Source organism: Macrosteles quadrilineatus, unplaced genomic scaffold (genome assembly GCF_028750875.1).
Source record: "Macrosteles quadrilineatus isolate MER2022 unplaced genomic scaffold, UCM_ALF_1.0 Scaffold_5__1_contigs__length_97177068, whole genome shotgun sequence".
NCBI lineage: Eukaryota > Metazoa > Arthropoda > Insecta > Hemiptera > Cicadellidae > Macrosteles > Macrosteles quadrilineatus.
This window is the reverse complement of record NW_026542598.1, coordinates 22,080,903-22,098,467: the sequence shown is the minus strand read 5'-3', so window position 1 is coordinate 22,098,467 and position 17,565 is coordinate 22,080,903. Positions and strand designations below refer to the sequence as shown.

General features: G+C 34.7%; 1 protein-coding gene across 2 annotated transcripts in view; it reads right to left on the bottom strand.

The window, feature by feature from the left end:
* Nucleotides 1–12,613, bottom strand: part of LOC128994268 (uncharacterized) — a 53,575-nt gene extending 40,962 nt beyond the window's left edge. The window contains exons 1-2 of one of the 2 annotated variants that reach the window (XM_054418682.1): nt 12,399–12,613; nt 9,854–9,996 (exon numbers count right to left, since the gene is read on the bottom strand). The gene's annotated coding sequence lies outside the window, so the exon portion shown is untranslated. The remainder of the gene's footprint in view (nt 1–9,853; nt 9,997–12,398) is intronic. The other variant, XM_054418683.1, reaches the window with a different exon arrangement.
* Between the last annotated feature and the right edge of the window lie 4,952 nt (nt 12,614–17,565).

Genomic DNA, 17,565 nt, shown 5'->3' with positions numbered 1-17,565 from the left:
CAGACAAAGCTTGTGCCGGCTAGCAAGCGCTTGTTACAAGCTCTGACAAGCACGCAAGAACGTTTCGTACTTGTTTTCCGGTGCTTGTTGACCGAACCAGTCAGTTACAAACTACTAACAGTGCAGTTTGGATGTCGATGAGTTGATAGCTCAAGTAGAGTTTAGAAGTTTAGAGCTTCCAATTTCCAAAATACCCCCGCCGCAGCAAACCTGCCGACTAAGCGAATTTCCATCTGTCTGAATTGATTTTCAGTTAAATATATTTTAATAACATTAGGTTAAAGAGTACCTAGGTTTGCTGCTACAAGGAAACTAATAAAGTGTGTTTTTGAGTAAAATATTGATAGCTTAGTACAAAATAAATAAATTTGCCAAGTTTGATCAAAATATATCCATAAACAAGCAAACTACAACATTTGACAATATTCTCCATAAGAATAACATGGGAATTTTAAATTTACAATTTTTTAAATTTTCTCCGTTACTAATAACCGAACAAAAATACTTTACTTTTATATACTAAATTATTTGTTTTTTTAAGCTCTTTAAAAAGGTCTAAAGAGAAATCGGGAAATTTTGTGTTTTGAGGGTCAAAAGGGAGAAAAACCAATTTTTACCCCATAAAACCCCCCGTAAAGCCCCGTTCCCATGGTCCGATCGTGCTGGTTCGCGAACTCATTCAAGTTTATCCCGCTTTACACCTTTAAACCAAATTTCATCAAAATCGGACAAAAATTACTCAAGTTATCGCGTTCACGGACGTATATATATATATATATAAGTCTATATATATATATATATATATATATATATAAAAATTTGAACGAATGGTGTTTTTGGCCTCTGGGGACATCAAAATGAAAAAGTAAATCGGTCCCGGGTCTAGGTCTTACCGTGCCACCTACGGTAATAGCTACTTCCCTATAGGGAAATTCGCTAAAAAATATATTACCCACATATTGTGGTTTTTCCGTTGAATGTTCAATAACGTAACCAATAGGACAAATATAACATATATGTATTAACATGATAAACAAACACATTTACTTCAATATTAATTAAGTGTTGTGTTGGATTTTTTATAGATGAAACTTGTACACTTTTACTTTTTTTTACCTAGAAAATTAAAACATTTGAATATATCCCACAATATTATTTGCATCATAATTAATCAGCTACATAGGGTGTTTAAAACTCCCTTCAAGTATTTTTTAGGTTTTATTATTGGTCCAAAATTCGTTCTGATGCATGGATAATAGGTTGCTTTTGCCAATCCCCCCAAAACTTTACTAAAACACTTTCAATTTTCTTGAGGATGTAAAACGTGATTAACTTCCGCGGTTAATTGCATGAACACCTTCCTAATTCTACATCCTTTTAATTCTACATTTTTAATTAAAAAAAAACTCTTCATCACTTGAGGAAGATATTGTCTCAACCATAGCTGAGACTACACTGAGCTTGAAATGCAAGCGTTTGTTGTGAACACACAACAGCATTCTCAAGCGCTTGGAACAAGTGCTGAAAGTAAGTTACTTGTAACCAGCTTTCTTTGTGAACGCACCCTTACACAAGAGACTGTTGACAACAACATGACTCTCATCACTGTCACTGTCTCTCTCAGCTCACTGCCCAGACCAGAGAATAGATAGCTCCTCGTCTGCTTTTTGCTTACTTTTACGCTTACATTATTAAAATACTTCTCTTACTTCTTATTTTGTCCGTCTTGAACACTCCTAGTCCCTACTAATGCCGAAAAGATGACTTGTTCTAAGATAAAAATCATCAAAACACAACTCCAATGAAACAGTTGCATCGTCCTCCAAAATTGACAGGTTTTTTTAGGGGAAATATGACTCTAAAAGTTTATTATTTTGCTCACACTTTAAATCATCACCAGAGTTTAAAGTTAATCGATTTTACCACTAAATTTCAAAGTGTGTTCAAACTCTAGTCATGGAAAACATAATTTCTAATCCAGTATTTTGATTTTTTTTAAAGGAGAATCCAGATTAAAGTTTCAGAGTTAATGCCTACCAGATTCTTTTAATATAATAGTCAACATAAGCACACCTAACTTAAAATTAAAAGCAAATATATTAGGAATAATTTAAAAATATAGGGCAACAAATTGAAAATTCTAGTTTAAAATTTCTATAATTTAAATAAAATATAGGCTAGGCTATGAGGGCTTTACATTTTATATGTTTGGATACAATCCTAAATTGACAGACTAGATTAAAAACATTCTCAAAATGTAGAAAGTTCTAGTATCTAAAGATATTCTAAAAACCTCCCTTAAAAGGCATGTAAGTATTCCTAAATTTTAAAATATATTCCTCAGGAGACCCCCTGAGGGATGGTTAAGTCGTTCTAATCATTTAAAAGTCCTCTTTTTTTATGCAGGGTCAGTGGGAACCCTAGCTATGTGCACTGTGCAGATTAAGTGGAAATTACAGGTCAATTTCTTTGTGAGTTATATTTTGGCGAGGATTCTTTATTGTGACTTGATGGATAATTCCTATCTTGATGTGCAAATGTTACTCAGGTCCAAGCGTTAATATGGGTAATCACCATTTACCTGCTGTTTCCGTAAAGATGAAAATATTCTATGTTCCATTGCTTGTCGGATAAAAAAATTATGAGCAAAAACTGTGCGATTTAGTCAGAAAGAGTCGAGCTCAGAGCTTTTTCCAAGCATTTGCTGTTGATTTTGTTCTCTCAAGTGGATCAAAACTTATTTTTTTTTCTCCCTGACCAAAACTTTCAGATAAATTGATCTGGTAGGGCCAAATCTCATAGGTAAACTAGACTTTCTGGGCTGGCCACACTCTCAATGAAATTAACATACGCCCCCAGTCTTACTGGAGGAGCAATTAATAACACAAAAGGAGTTAAATATGTAACGTATCTTGATATGTTACATATCAAGGCTTAGTAATCAGAATTTGATTACGGTTTCTGATATGCTTGATAAGTTAATTGGGATTTCCATAAATACGATGGTTCCATCAGCTGGTCTTAGACACCAACAAAGCAACATGTACGTACCATCTCACCCAATTTTTTTACTCCTGTTTATCTTAAATTTAAGTTAAAATACACCCGGATATACAGGGATGTGCTCCCGCTATAATAGGTGGAATGACTAATTAGGCAGGGGGAAAAACCCAGATGAATGTGAACTGCTTTGCATTCACTTTATCCAATAATTAAATTAGACACTTAAGTTTTTATTAGCGAATTTCCCTATAGGAAAGTAGCTATTACCGTAGGTGGCACGGTAACACCTAGACCCGGGACCGATTTACTTTTTCATTTTGATGTCCCCAGAGGCCAAAAACACCATTCGTTCAAATTTTTATACATGTATATATATATATATAGACTAATTTTTATATATGTATATATATATATATATATATATACGTCCGTGAACGCGATAACTTGAGTAATTTTTGTCCGATTTTGATGAAATTTGGTTTAAAGGTGTAAAGCGGGATAAACTTGAATGAGTTCGCGAACCAGCACGATCGGACCATGGGAACGGGGCTTTACGGTAATGTAATGTAAAAATGTAATGTAAAGGGGGGTTTTATGGGGTAAAAGTTGGTTTTTCTCACTTTTGACCCTCAAAACACAAAATTTCCCGATTTCTCTTTAGACCTCTTTAAAGAGCTTAAAAAAACAAATAATTTAGTATATAAAAGTATTTTTGTTCAATTATTGATAACGGAGAAAATTAAAGAAATTGTAAATTTAAAATTCCCATGTTATTCTTACGGAGAATATTGTCAAATGTTGTAGTTTCCTTGTTTATGGATATATTTTGATCAAACTTGGCAAATTTATTTATTTTGTACTAAGCTATCAATGTTTTACTCAAAAACACACTTCATTAGTTTCCTTGTAGTAGCAAACCTAGGTACTCGTTAAACCTAATGTTATTAAAATATATTTAACTGAAAATCAATTCAGACAAATGGAAATTCGCTTAGTCGGCAGGTTTGCTGCGGCGGGGGTATTTTTAAATAAACTATGATTGAAAAAAATAGTTACAATACTGCATCCTTGGAGGCGGATTAATTCTCAAAGTAGAACTATGGGCGACAGCAGGGTTGCCACCTTAGGTTAGGAAAAAATCGGGACATTGCCCCCCTCCCCCCGAATTAACATCTAGGCTTATATGGACGGGCATAAGGAACCGAAATCGGGACTGTGCCGGCAGAATCAGGACAGGTGGCAACCCTGGGCGACAGTGTGACATTGTCGCAGAAATACAGCAAGAGCTGCAGAACTGGTTGTTTTTTTTTATGAAAAATTACATATTTATCCAGGCAAAGTTAGGGCCACATGGCCCTTTCTTACACTTAAAACTAAATTTAAAATTTTTGCAGAAAATGCTATAGATCTATAACAAGTTAACCCTTTGAGGTCAAACTTTTTCTCTTAATTTTCCGGCGAGTTCAGTTTGCTATTCTAGCAGTCGGGAAAATGGCGCCCGGCGATCTATACTCGCCATTCCACCGCAAAGATAAACTTTTAGCGAATTTCCCATATAGGGAATAAGCTATTACCGTAGGTCTCATGGTAAGACCTAGACCCGGGACCGATTTACTTTTTCGTTTTGAGGTCCCCAGAGACCAAAAACACCATCCGTTCAAATTCATATATGTATATATATATTTATATATGTGTCTGTTAGCGCGATAACTCGAACAAAAATGATCCGATTTTGATGAAATTTGGTACAAACGTGTAAACCTACATTTATTTGAACGAATTCGCAAACCAGCATAATTGGACCATGGGAACAGGGGTTTTATGGGGATAAAATGAGTTTTTACCATTTTTTACCCTAAAAACAAAATATTTTCCAATTTCTTTCTCAACCATTTTGTAGAGCTTAAAAAAATAAATAATTTAGTATATTGAAGCGCTGTTGTATGCCTAACGGTCACGGAGAAAATAAAAAAAAAGTTTAATTTAAAATTCACATGTTGTTCTTATGGAGAAAATGAAAACTGTTGTAGTTTACTTGTTTATGGATAAATATTGATAAAATTTGGCAAATTTATTTATTTCATCCTATACTATTGACATATGGACAAAAAACACTTTTTACCTTCCCCGTAGCAGCAAACCTAAGCACTTGTTAAATCTAATGTTATTTAAATTGGGAATAAATATGTCTTATTTATGGAAATATTTTAGTAAAAATGTAATCAGACAAGTTGAAATTCGCTTAGTCTGCAGGTTTGCTGCGGCGGGGGTATTTTTTGTCTGAGTATAGGTTGCAATTTTTTTTGAGCAGCCAGGTAAATGGCGGGCGGTGACCTATACTCTCCATTCGACCGCAAAGGGTTAATAAAATAGGCTTTTGAAGTCGACAACTTTTTCTGTGGCAAAATTCTCCTTTCTGCAACAGCAACGCTACAAAACGTCATGCATTATTTAAACAAATGCTGTGACGTCAATATTCGGTGTATCGATCGTGAGGAAGATCGCATAGAATGACCGAATTACCAAAGCGATTCAATTCAACAGTAGGCTTCTTGAAACCGATACGGTATGAGCTTTTGAAAACTTAATTAAAAATATTCATTAAAACTATCACATCACTATCAATTACATGCAACTTTGACCACGTAAGCCCACAGAATTTTTTTTTCCAGTCCATTGCAGAAAGTTTAAACACCTTCTTCTTTGGGGGAATTAAGTCAATATTTATTGGCTAGCTTCTTTTTTTCCTATTTACCGGTACGCTAATGATCTTCGAAAAGCTTCTAATAAGAACTTATTATTTTTGCCGATGACACAACCGTACTGCTTTGATAAAAAATAATAATACAACTGAAATGTTTTCTTCTCTGCAAGGTGTGGTAAAGGATATGGAGCTATGGTTTTTAGAAAATGGATTAAACCCTAATGTTGAAAAAACAATTATAAAATTTTCTACTTGATACAAAAATAATTTTAAAATAAAAAACTTTTTTAAAACAAAACGTTTTTAAACACACTAAAAAGTAGAAAATAATTTATTAATATGTTGAGAGTATAAATATTTGTAAGATTTAAAACGAAAAACGTGGGGTGCATGCTATAGATAATTTACAATTAACTTCACCTATTGAACTAATGTATTATTATCAATTAATTGCATGCACCCAACGTTTTTTGTTTTAAATCTTACAAGTATTTATACTCTCAACATATTTATAAATTATTTTCTACTTTTTAGTGTGTTTAAAAACGTTTTGTTTTAAAAAAGTTTTTTATTTATAAATTATTTTCATCTTTTTAGTCTTTAATGTGTAAATATGTTAAATATATTTTATATGGCCTGTTAATATATAACCTTTGACTATTAATACAACAAACCAAAACCTTATTATCTCTCATCATATGTTTTATCTTTACTTTAAAATGCTTGTTTTATATTTTTAGAATGTATTTGGAGCAGAACCTGTACCTCTTAATCTCTGCTCTTCGAACTGTCAAATTTAAGTATTTACAGCTGACTTAAATTAATTGATATGTTTACATTCTTTCAAAATGTAAACATGGAAATGTGGAAGCCAATGGGGCGTATCCCGTGGGAAATATGAAAATTAAATGAAATAATATTGCATTGTTATCCATTTGTGAGCTATGTTTCAAAATTAAAGTCTCTAGCTCATCCAAAACTTCGTTTAAGATTGATATCAAAATTTGTAGGAAAGCGACTAGCGAGCTAATAAAAACAAGCCCATGGGGCGTAGCCCAAGGGAAATATGAAAATTAAATTATGTAATTTTGCATTGTCATCCATTTGTGAGCTATGTTTCAAGTTTCAAGTCTCAAGCTCATCGGGAAATATCCAAATTTGCAAAAAGCGAGTTAATAAAAACAAGCCCATGGGGCGTAGCCCAAGGGAAATATGAAAATTAAATTATATAGTATTGCATTGTCATCCATTTGTTGAGCTATGTTTCAAGTTTCCAAGTCTCTGGCTCATCGGGAACTTAGTATAAAATCGATTGTAAAATTTGTACCGGACAATTAGGCGAGCTAATAAAAACGTTTTAATATGGAAAACTGTTCTTTTAATTTAGTTGAAGCTCAAAATTCTTAGGGGTTTATGTAGGTGACACAGTTAAATGGGATTCACATTTGAATTATTTACATAACAAAATTAGGTCGATATCATCTTTATTCATTTATTTAATGGACTGTGTTTCTATTGAGACACTTAAAGTTGTTTATCATGCTTATGTAGTCTGAATTAAGACATGGCATAATTTTATGGGGTCAAGCTACTGGTATAAAAGCTATATTCAGGTTACAAAAACATTATTCACATTATCACCAATTCTCATCCACACAGTTCTCGTAAGAAACATTTTCAAAATTTAAAAATTCAGACATTAACGAGGTTATTCTAGAATTATGGAATTTCATAGCATACATTCAGTTAAAAATGAGCTACCAGAACAAATACATTTTAACCACAGGTATGGAACCCGAAATGAGAATATTTTTAGAGACCATATGACCCTATATGAAAAATCTCCATTGTATGCTGGGCCGAGATTGTACAATGTGCTTCCGCCAAGCTACGTCATCAAACAAAACAAAAATTTAAAGAGAGACAATATATAATTTACTTAATGACAAGGCTTTTTACTCTATTTAAGATTTTTACAGATCTCTAATTTAAAACATTTTTTAAATTTTAAGTTTAAATTTATCCGTAGGCAGCGCCACCAGCGTTGCCATGCATTCAGCATAGCAACACTGGTGGCGCTGCCTACGGATTGACAGGCAAAGCTCTCTCAAAACACTTAATGGTTTTTACCATGCGGTTGGCATTCTGGGTTATAGTAGTATGTTTTCTGTGACGCTAGCTCACCAAGTCACAAAAACAGATTGTTTGTCCTGAATCTGATTACAACACATCAAGTGAGAAGCCAGTAGGGTAATTAGGTGAGCATAAAAAAAGAGTCAGGATAACTGGCGTATTTAGGATGCACATTAACAAAAAGTATTTCTTGGTGTTATCTTTTTGCAACGTCTCCAATTAAAACGACATTGAGCGAACAATAATAACTTTCTATTTTGTCATCTTTTGTACTAGGCTACAATTAAAAGCCTTTAAGAAAATATTATTCAATAACCCTTGATTAAACACAACCATTAGGCCTAGTAGTTTAAATTTGTGATTGATGGGTTGCAGAAGTCTTTTTCTCCACTTTTGGTTTTGCGTTGGTGTAGAAGACTGTTCATTTTTAATTTTAACGCACAACAATGTTGTTAGCCTAAATATTTTTTATACAACTTTTGAAAAAAAAAAAAAAATTAAAACCACTTTGTGAGTCTCCATAGTTTTTAGTTATTCTAGGTTACTAGGGTAAACCCCTCCTTGATAATAGAAGTTCTAACGTTTTTGATTTAGAGTAGAAGAATTTATGAACCTGTTCCCGAGTACCTAACAACTACTACAAACCTTGGAATTAAATCAATAACCTCAAATTGGCAAAATAAGTTTAAATTATTTATCACCAACTGAGAACAAAAATGTAAACAAAAACATGTGCGCAAAAACCAACGTAAAGAATACCACCATGTTAAGGAGAATTAAGTGCATGTCTAGGTCCAGTTAGAGTGCATCCCTTTAATCATTTTAAGCTTTTCAAAACTCTTTTGCAATAATGAATAAACTTTCTTTGTGTAACACATATGTAAGAGAACAGAAGTTAACATAAAACTCTTGCTGTGATTTCTACAAACTTTTAAATAAATCATAACCATACTTGTTGCACTGTGCACTGTTACGCCTATGATACTTAGGGCAATACTCTTAAAAATTCTCATGTGGGTCTGTCCTTCCAATCTTATTATTAGAACTCAAATCTCACCAAATCATTAATAGTTGAGCTACAGCACTTTCACTGATAAATAACTTGAGATGATGATTACATAAAACAATCAGTTTTACAACATAACTGTGATAGGCTATTGCTTACGTTGATATTGCCTTGTGGCGATTCTTTACAAGGAAGGTTAGAATGGTGACATTCACAATACCAACCTAGGAGCATGGTGCAAAGTCAATTCAAGAACAACAGTACCTAGAATGGACAGACCTTTCTCTACAAGAATTACAATAGCATTATTTCAGTAGTTGAGTCTACAGTTTAGTTGGTATAAGTGAAAGATGCTGGTGCAATGTCTTGATATAGGCTAAACTTCTCCATTAAACAAACAAGTGTGTCTGAATCAAGCTTGAAACAGTCCCTTGCAAATAAACAGTCCGAAACACATGTATGGTAGGCTAACAGTTATAGGGACCTATGTAGCCTTGGTGATGTGACGAGTCGAGTGCACTACTAATTAAGTAGGTAGGGAGTCAAACAGGGAATAGTCAACGGTGCCGAGGGCCTTAGACTTGTTTTGTAGTAGGCCTACTGGAATACTGGATTCGCTAAACTACAAGTTAGCAGTGCTGGCCATTTCCATGTAGGTACCTACTACGTCCAAATACTCGACTCGCCACTTCACACTACTGAGCCAGAACTTAAAAAACTGTGTATTTAAACAGAAATGTTCCTTAAAGGAGAAAAAAATACAATGTAAAATGCAGGAACATTAACTTTAACATTTAACTTTATCATTTTGTCATAGCCCCCCTTTAAGTGTAAGAATGAACTCCATCAAAAATATAATTCTTGATGTTATCATAAGAGGAGTTGTCTAAAATAACCTATTTTCTGTTTTCGATGATTGATGCCTTTAGGCGATGTCATGTAAGATGAAGAATTCTTTAAGACCTAGGTTTGGTTTGTAAAAAGAGACAATCAAGCTTGGTTGTTACCTTAGTTAAGAATCAAAATTTGCTTTTGTCCTTCTTCTCCTTATTCAGGCTTGTTTCATACTTGAACTACATTTCCAAAGTAGAGAAAACGTACAGGCCTAATGACAATTGGTGAAAACCCTACCATGCAAAAATACGCGAACCTGAAACAAGAGAGAATACATTATAATTTAATGAAATTTACAATCCATTTGGGCCCTACAACAAATAATCATTTCAATTTATTTGGGCCATGGAGCACTTTTCTTGGGCCAGATTAGTTCGGTCTCCACGGCAGAAAACTTACATTATTTAGGTCTCTACATGTTTCGGTAATAAAAAAATAAGTGTAATAAGATAACCACAACTTACTTTACTGTGCATATAACACACCACATTCCAGGACACTGTGACATACCCATCCTTCATTGAATAGTTTCAGTAACAAAATGATTTAGGCCTAGGCCCTACACTAATAAAACCGTGTCATTGTCTCGATGTAATCACTGGTCAATGTGTGCCACTTGTGGCAACGCCCAGTACAAACCGAATTCAGGGGATTTTGCGGGTAATAAAGACTTGATTACGGGTAATTCCGGGGATCACCACCGGATTTTACGGGTAAAATGAGCAAGTTGTGTTGGCAATGCTGGTCATCACTGCCACTGCCGCCGCACAAACTTGCGGCGGGCCGCAGAGGCAGGGTATAAGGGGCACCTAAGACTAAAGACAGATTAGGCCTATATATGGTACCGGTAGCCTACATGGAATTGTCTTCGTTCATTCTCATACGCGACTTCGGAGCGTACTCCTAGTTTATGCAACTTCCAGACTGTTTGTACTTTTGTACAATTGAAATAAGTTAAGTGGGTGAAACACAATGAAATAGCGATATCAAAAATGCTATTTAATTGTGCAAAAACAGTCTGGAAAATGCATAAATTAATGAGTCGGTTCATTATAACTTAACCTAACCTTTACCTTCTTAATCTAACTTCGCTTCAAAATACTTAATACAGTCACGAATCCGCATTAACCCTCCGAGTGTCCATTGTTTAGGCCTTAATGTCCACCTATTTTTGGCCCCTTTGCAAGGTTTTATTAAAACGGATCTGAGAAGCTTAAAACAATGTTAATTCTAATGTTCTATATACCATTTTGTTTGGAAAATCATGGGCTTCAATATTATATATAAAACATAAGGAACATTTTTTCAAAAAAAAAATTTTTAGGTAAAAAATAATATAATTTCGAAAATTTTCAAAAAAAAAATAAGTTCGCGCTCAATGAAATTGTATAAATTATAGGCCTATAAATATTTGAAAATAGCCACTTTGTTCTAAATTTAATGAGGATTACAAATATATAATCATATAGCGAGGTAAGTTATCAAATAAATAAGTTATGAGCGAAAAACGGATTTCAGTACATAGCGTTTAGCTAAGAATGCATAGCCTAACCATAGCTAGGAATCTGGCTGATAATTTACATCAATATCACTACCTACTTCTTCAGGATCATCAACCAGCACTTCAAAACCACTTAAATCTTCTTATAATGCACCACGTATATCACTACTTTTGATTTTTAACACTAAAACAATGATAAACGTAATAAAACACATCAGTCATCGGTCCGGGGGAACCTAGCTGTTTACAAATACACGCACGTCAGCTGTCTGCTACAATATTTTCGGAACTAAAATGAATAGCGCTTAGAGACAGACCTCTGGAGAAAGCTTAGAATATTACGGAAAGAACGATACCTAACTCGATCCAGTTCAATCCGATTCAGTCAGTCATAGAGCCTTCGCCGTAAACGATGTTTGTGCGTCTTAAAAGCGACGCGTGACCCTACACAAAGTGTGTTGTGCGTCGTTTTTATGACGCGTGACACTCGGAGGGTTAAAACCCGACCTACCTTCCTCACATGCCTAAATAAAAACTGATTAGGCCTATTTGGTTTCATAACCAAATTGATTTGATTTCATTCCGCATTAGATCAAGTATAAATAGTTGTTTGCTCTTCTCCCTCAGTAGTCACTCAGTAGGCTACGGACCCGTCCTGACCACGCCATATTAAGTTACCATTACCTTCAGTAAGTTACCGCTCAATTATCCTAATCTTCGTTTTACGGCCACTTAGGAATCTCTCCGACAAAAACTGATTGCATTTTTGGATTCAGTGTTAAAAATACTGTACATAATAAGTAGACATAAAAATTACATCATATCCCAGTGTAAGTACAGTAATTATTTGCCAAGCTATTTATTGTTGCTTGAGGATGCTTAAAATTCATCTAGGCCTACCCAGAATAAAACAATAAATATTGGACAATCATGCTGTGTAAGGTATGTAGGATTACGCAGCATACTAGGCCTATGGTCTGCTGCGTAGGTAGTCCCTATCAAGATCTTTGATAGAAAACCTTTGCCAATTGTTATATAGGTACCTTTTGATAGACTAACCCCTAATGAGACATTTGCCAAAAATCTATTGCCACATAATAATTATTAAATTACAATGATGGCGTTTAATTTAACTGGTAATGGTAAAGGAATAATACCTTAGGGCGCGAGTTCTCGAGAGTCCTTGGCTGCCAACGTCGGTCTCGGCAGCCTTAGAAAGTGTACTGACACTTAATAGAGCTTAAATACTTATTAGGGCCTAAACTACGAAAAATTACTATTAAATGAACAAAACTTGATTCAACAAAAACAATAACTTATCAACCCTACAAACCGCAAAGAAGACTTCGAAGAATTCTTCCTTCTGTAAACAATGGCGTCCAGAAGAAAGAACAAATGACGATGACATCACTTCACGTTACGTTGAAAAAAAGTGAACATAAATTCGGGGTTCACAGAAACAAACTCGGGAACTCGGCTGCTAGTCAAATTCAAAATTCATACTATAAAAAAATATACATACTGTACTATAAAAATACTCATGGTAGTTGTCTATAACAATTATTTTTTGTTTTTGGTAGTTTTTAAAAAGTTGTTCATGTAATTTAAGTTACTTGCTTATTGGTGCTTCCTTCCACCAAGGTGATATACCACGGCACCCTTTAAAGGCGGCCGTGGTTATACGGCAATGCAAAGGTTGAATGGGTTACTGGGTCAAAAGTAGCCTACAGTATTATCTTCAGCTTAAAATATGATAGTATTTTTTTCCTACCTCATGTGTTGCTTTTTAAAGTACTTTTCCTACAGTTACCTAACAATGTACATGTTCTCTCACTCATTTGAGAAAGCAAAGTGGCCAATTCGCTCATCATCTAATTACTTTGTCTCACTCTAGATTTGCAACGTGAAGGCACGAAATAGTTAGCGCGTAACATGCAGGCAACGTCGTATGCGCGCGAAATACGTTGGCAGCACTGGCTGTAAATCAGCTGGTCAGCTGTTGTACTGTTGTATTTGTCACTTCACGTTAAATGTTATATTAAAAGTTCAATTCTGTGTAAAAATAGGTTATGTTTCTTCACCAATTTATTTGTTTTCCTGCAGTCACCTAACAATGTACATGTTCTCTCACTGATTTGAGAAAGCAAAGTGGCCAATGCACTCATCAGTGAGATAATGTTAACATTGTCTCACTCTAATTACTTTGTCTCACTCCAGATTTGCAACGTGAAGGCACGAAATAGTGAGCGCGTAACATGCAGGCAACGTCGTATGCGCGCGAAATACGTTGGCAGCACTGACTGTAAATCAGCTGGTCAGCTGTTTTAACTCGCCTACGGCTCGTGAGTAAGGATTTCTCTCGAGTGAGTCAATTGCTCACTTTTCTCACTAGTTGCACAAATAACTATTTATGGTAACTGTAGGAAAAGTAATGTGCAACTCGAGTTCAAAGTACAATTGCCTCACTCGAGAAACCATTCCTCACTCGCCTACGGCTCGTGAGTAAGGATTTCTCTCGAGTGAGTCAATTGCTCACTTTTCTCACTAGTTGCACAATAGTTATTTGTGCAACTAGTGAGAAAAGTGAGCAATTGACTCACGAGCCGTAGGCGAGTGAGGAATGGTTTCTCGAGTGAGGCAATTGTACTTTGAACTCGAGTTGCACATTATACTTTTCCTACAGTTACCATAAAACAAATAGATTGGTGAAGAAACATAACCTATGTTTACACAGAAGTGAACTTTTAATATAACATTTAACGTGAAGAGACAAATACAACAGTACAGCAGCTGACCAGCTGATTTACAGCCAGTGCTGCCAACGTATTTCGCGCGCATACGACGTTGCCTGCATGTTACGCGCTCAGTATTTCGTGCCTTCACATTGCAAATCTGGAGTGAGACAAAGTAATTAGATGATGAGCGAATTGGCCACTTTGCTTTCTCAAATCAGTGAGAGAACATGTACATTGTTAGGTAACTGTAGGAAAATAACTATTGTCTACTACTAGGCGTACGCTCATTCTTCCCGTATTGGGACGAAACGAAGATAGTGTCACAGTGAATATAAACAAGCGTCTACAGCCTGACTGATCACTTATTGCAAACGAAAAAACTGGCCCATGAAGAAGAAGCACCATCTTGTTGATGAGTGACTGCGGTCTGTCGTCTGTTACTTAGCAGCATAAACAAACTTTGTTTATAGCTAACCCTCATTTATCCAAGAAAGTATGAACGTGTCTAGTTTGATTAGAACTTTAACTTACTAACTAGTGTACATGTTGCTCGAAATCGAGCAATTGCAAAGAAGTACAGGAGTTATTTATAAACAAATGACTTGTTTAAAAACTAATAACAGTCATAATTTCCGATGATTTTAAAAGAGTCGACTAAAAGGGAGTATTTCATTTGGTCCAAAATCGTTTGGTCCACAAGTTGTAAAACAGTTCGTTTGGTCCAAAATCGTTTGGTCCAACACTTGTAAAACAGTTCGTTTGGTCCAAAATCGTTTTATCATCCAGTTGTGGAGTATTTCATTTGGTCCAAAATCGTTTGGTCCACAAGTTGTAAAACAGTTCGTTTGGTCCACAAGTTGTAAAACAGTTCGTTTGGTCCAAAATCGTTTGGTCCACAAGTTGTAAAACAGTTCGTTTGGTCCAAAATCGTTTGGTCCAAAAGTACAGGCAAAACCAGAATTACAATTGTGCATTGTGGAGTAAACTTATGAAATAGACTGTACGTTTCACTGTGGACCATTCGATCGGGTCGTTTTATCCAAAACTCTAATACGAGTTCGTTTGGTCCAAAAGTATGAACTATTGCGTCCCTCACATAGAAGGCGTTCAAATAATCGCCGTCACGTCGTCAGCCCAACCGCCTGCCTTCCGAGGCCTATTTGTTGTTTTGTGTCACGTTTCTAAATAATTGATATGTTTGCATTTATATACACGTACATATACATATATTTATTTATATATAATGTGTTTGTGTAATGTTTACTTTTTATCCCCAGTCAATCTTAAAACAACGCGTTTTAATTCCCTAGATTTGTGGATAAATATTAACTTTGCTTTGAGGTTGCATTTAATGTTAAACAGATGGTTTATTTAATTTATCTATATATTAAAATTCAATCTGTGTTTGTTGTATGTTTGTCGTGGTATTTGTAACAATTATGTAGTTAATAATACAAATATATAATGTTAATTTCTCATCGAAGATATATAGACCATGAGCCACCAATATGAAACCCTCCCCCCCCATGGGAATTTATGACTTATACTTTTTTTTGTAGGTATTACCTACCAGATTAAGAATTCAGTTGTTTGCCTCTTTTAAATTACAGCGTATTCCGGAAAATAAAGAAAAACTGTTTAATTTAAAAACTGTTTTATTTAAATTACACAAGGGTAGCCTGCGTTAATTACTGGTGAAATATTTTTTTATTGACTTCTTCAGTATGTATTCAAAGGCTTCAAATGAAAATAAAAAAAGTTAATAAAATACCCCCACTGCAGCAAACCTGCAGGCAATGCGGATTTCAAATTGGCCTGAATTGATTTTCAATTAAATCTATTTAAATAACATTAGATTTAACGAGTACCTCTAGGAAAGAGATTTTAAGAGATTCTATTTAAATTAAATAAATTTTATTGAGAAATTGTTTACGTAAATTTTACTGGAATGTAAGGTTCCAGTAAAATTAACGTATAAAACTTTGTTTTCCTCGTATCAAAATCGGATTTGCGACAGTAATTTTCTTTTTAAATTTATTTAAAATAATGTGCTGATTGATATGGGTTGCCTTTACAAACATTTTAAGTTACTCTTAGCAACCCTGTTTGTAGGTGGGGGGTGAATTTCAAAATATCACCAAAAAGAACCTTACATTACCCTAGAAACGTGTATTGAAGCTTGTTTGAATTTATGCATATTTGTGCTGAGACCATTCATTATTTAGCAGGTTAACCCGTTGTTCCTTATTTTTACCATTAGCTAGGATTTTTTTCCAATCCCGTAAGCCATACCGTCAATTACATACATACATTCTTCAATCTTGGAAGGTTCGTCTACTATATACCCTTGTTCTCCAAAGCATGGAGCAGTTTGGCCTTTTCTGTTTTTGTTGGGCATCCATCGGTATTGGCTGATGCCCATGGTCCTGGATCTAATGGGTACGTCATCAGCTTCTCAAGGTTAATATCACATTCCTGGGACAGCAGTAAAACTCCAGAAAAATATTTATTTTAGCTCATATCTCAACTAACCTGTTTGCAATCAGGTTTACCGCTTTGCCTAGATTATCTACATTGAGTAAATTGTCTTCCACCGATTCGGGTACAGGTCTTCCAGCTGATAAACAGACCATCTAGGAATTCTGATCACGGTTTTCAACTTCAAGCAGAATAATGCATTGTTCAAAAGCATCAAGTACAGTACTTGCAAAATACTTTGCTCACTTCATTCATTTTATTTGCTTGCATGTCACTGTGAGAACAATCTGATGACTTCACCATACTTGCATTTTCAAATTCTAACTAGCTGTGGGCCCGTCCTACGTCAGGAATCAACTAATCAAATCAAATCAAACTAAAAAATCTATACTAAAGAACCCATGCTGCGCTGCAGCGTTAAAATAAATATCATATCTGAGAAATAATCAAATTGATTATTTTTGATTGTGTAATACAGTATCTTAAACTTAACTGATTCAAACGATCAATAGCTCAAATTAAAGCCTATAATTGACTGATTATTTTGAGTCTAAAACTTATAAAAAACGTAAACAATACTGGAGCTATTGATATTCAATCATAGAAAAACCTTATAATTTTTTTTATGTTGGATGTTCACCTTGCGTTTGCTTGAAAACCGTCCGATTTGAATAACTAATATCTTAAATGCAAGCCGGTATTTCACTGAAGGTTCTTAGACCAAAATATATAGGGTTATATAATTACAAATGGTAAAATACTGTACAATTTAAATTGAAATACGAATTAAAAAATATATCAAACCTATGTTTTTTGGTCGAGTAATAAAGTAGATAAATATACGATGATGCTTGATGTGAAATATATGTGTGCATACTACCAAGACCTCAATCATGAAGATCGGACGTGTAGAAGAGCCAAAGAAACTCGGAAAAGAAAAAAAAACAAATTTAACTCCCTTTAGAAATACATGGGGGGTAAATTTAATTTACGTATAAGCCGAGTGGGACTGTCGATAAATATATACTGATGCTTGATGTGAAATCTGTGCGTGCATACCTTCAATTTGAGACCTCAATAATGAAAATCGGGTGGGTAGAAGCGCCAAACT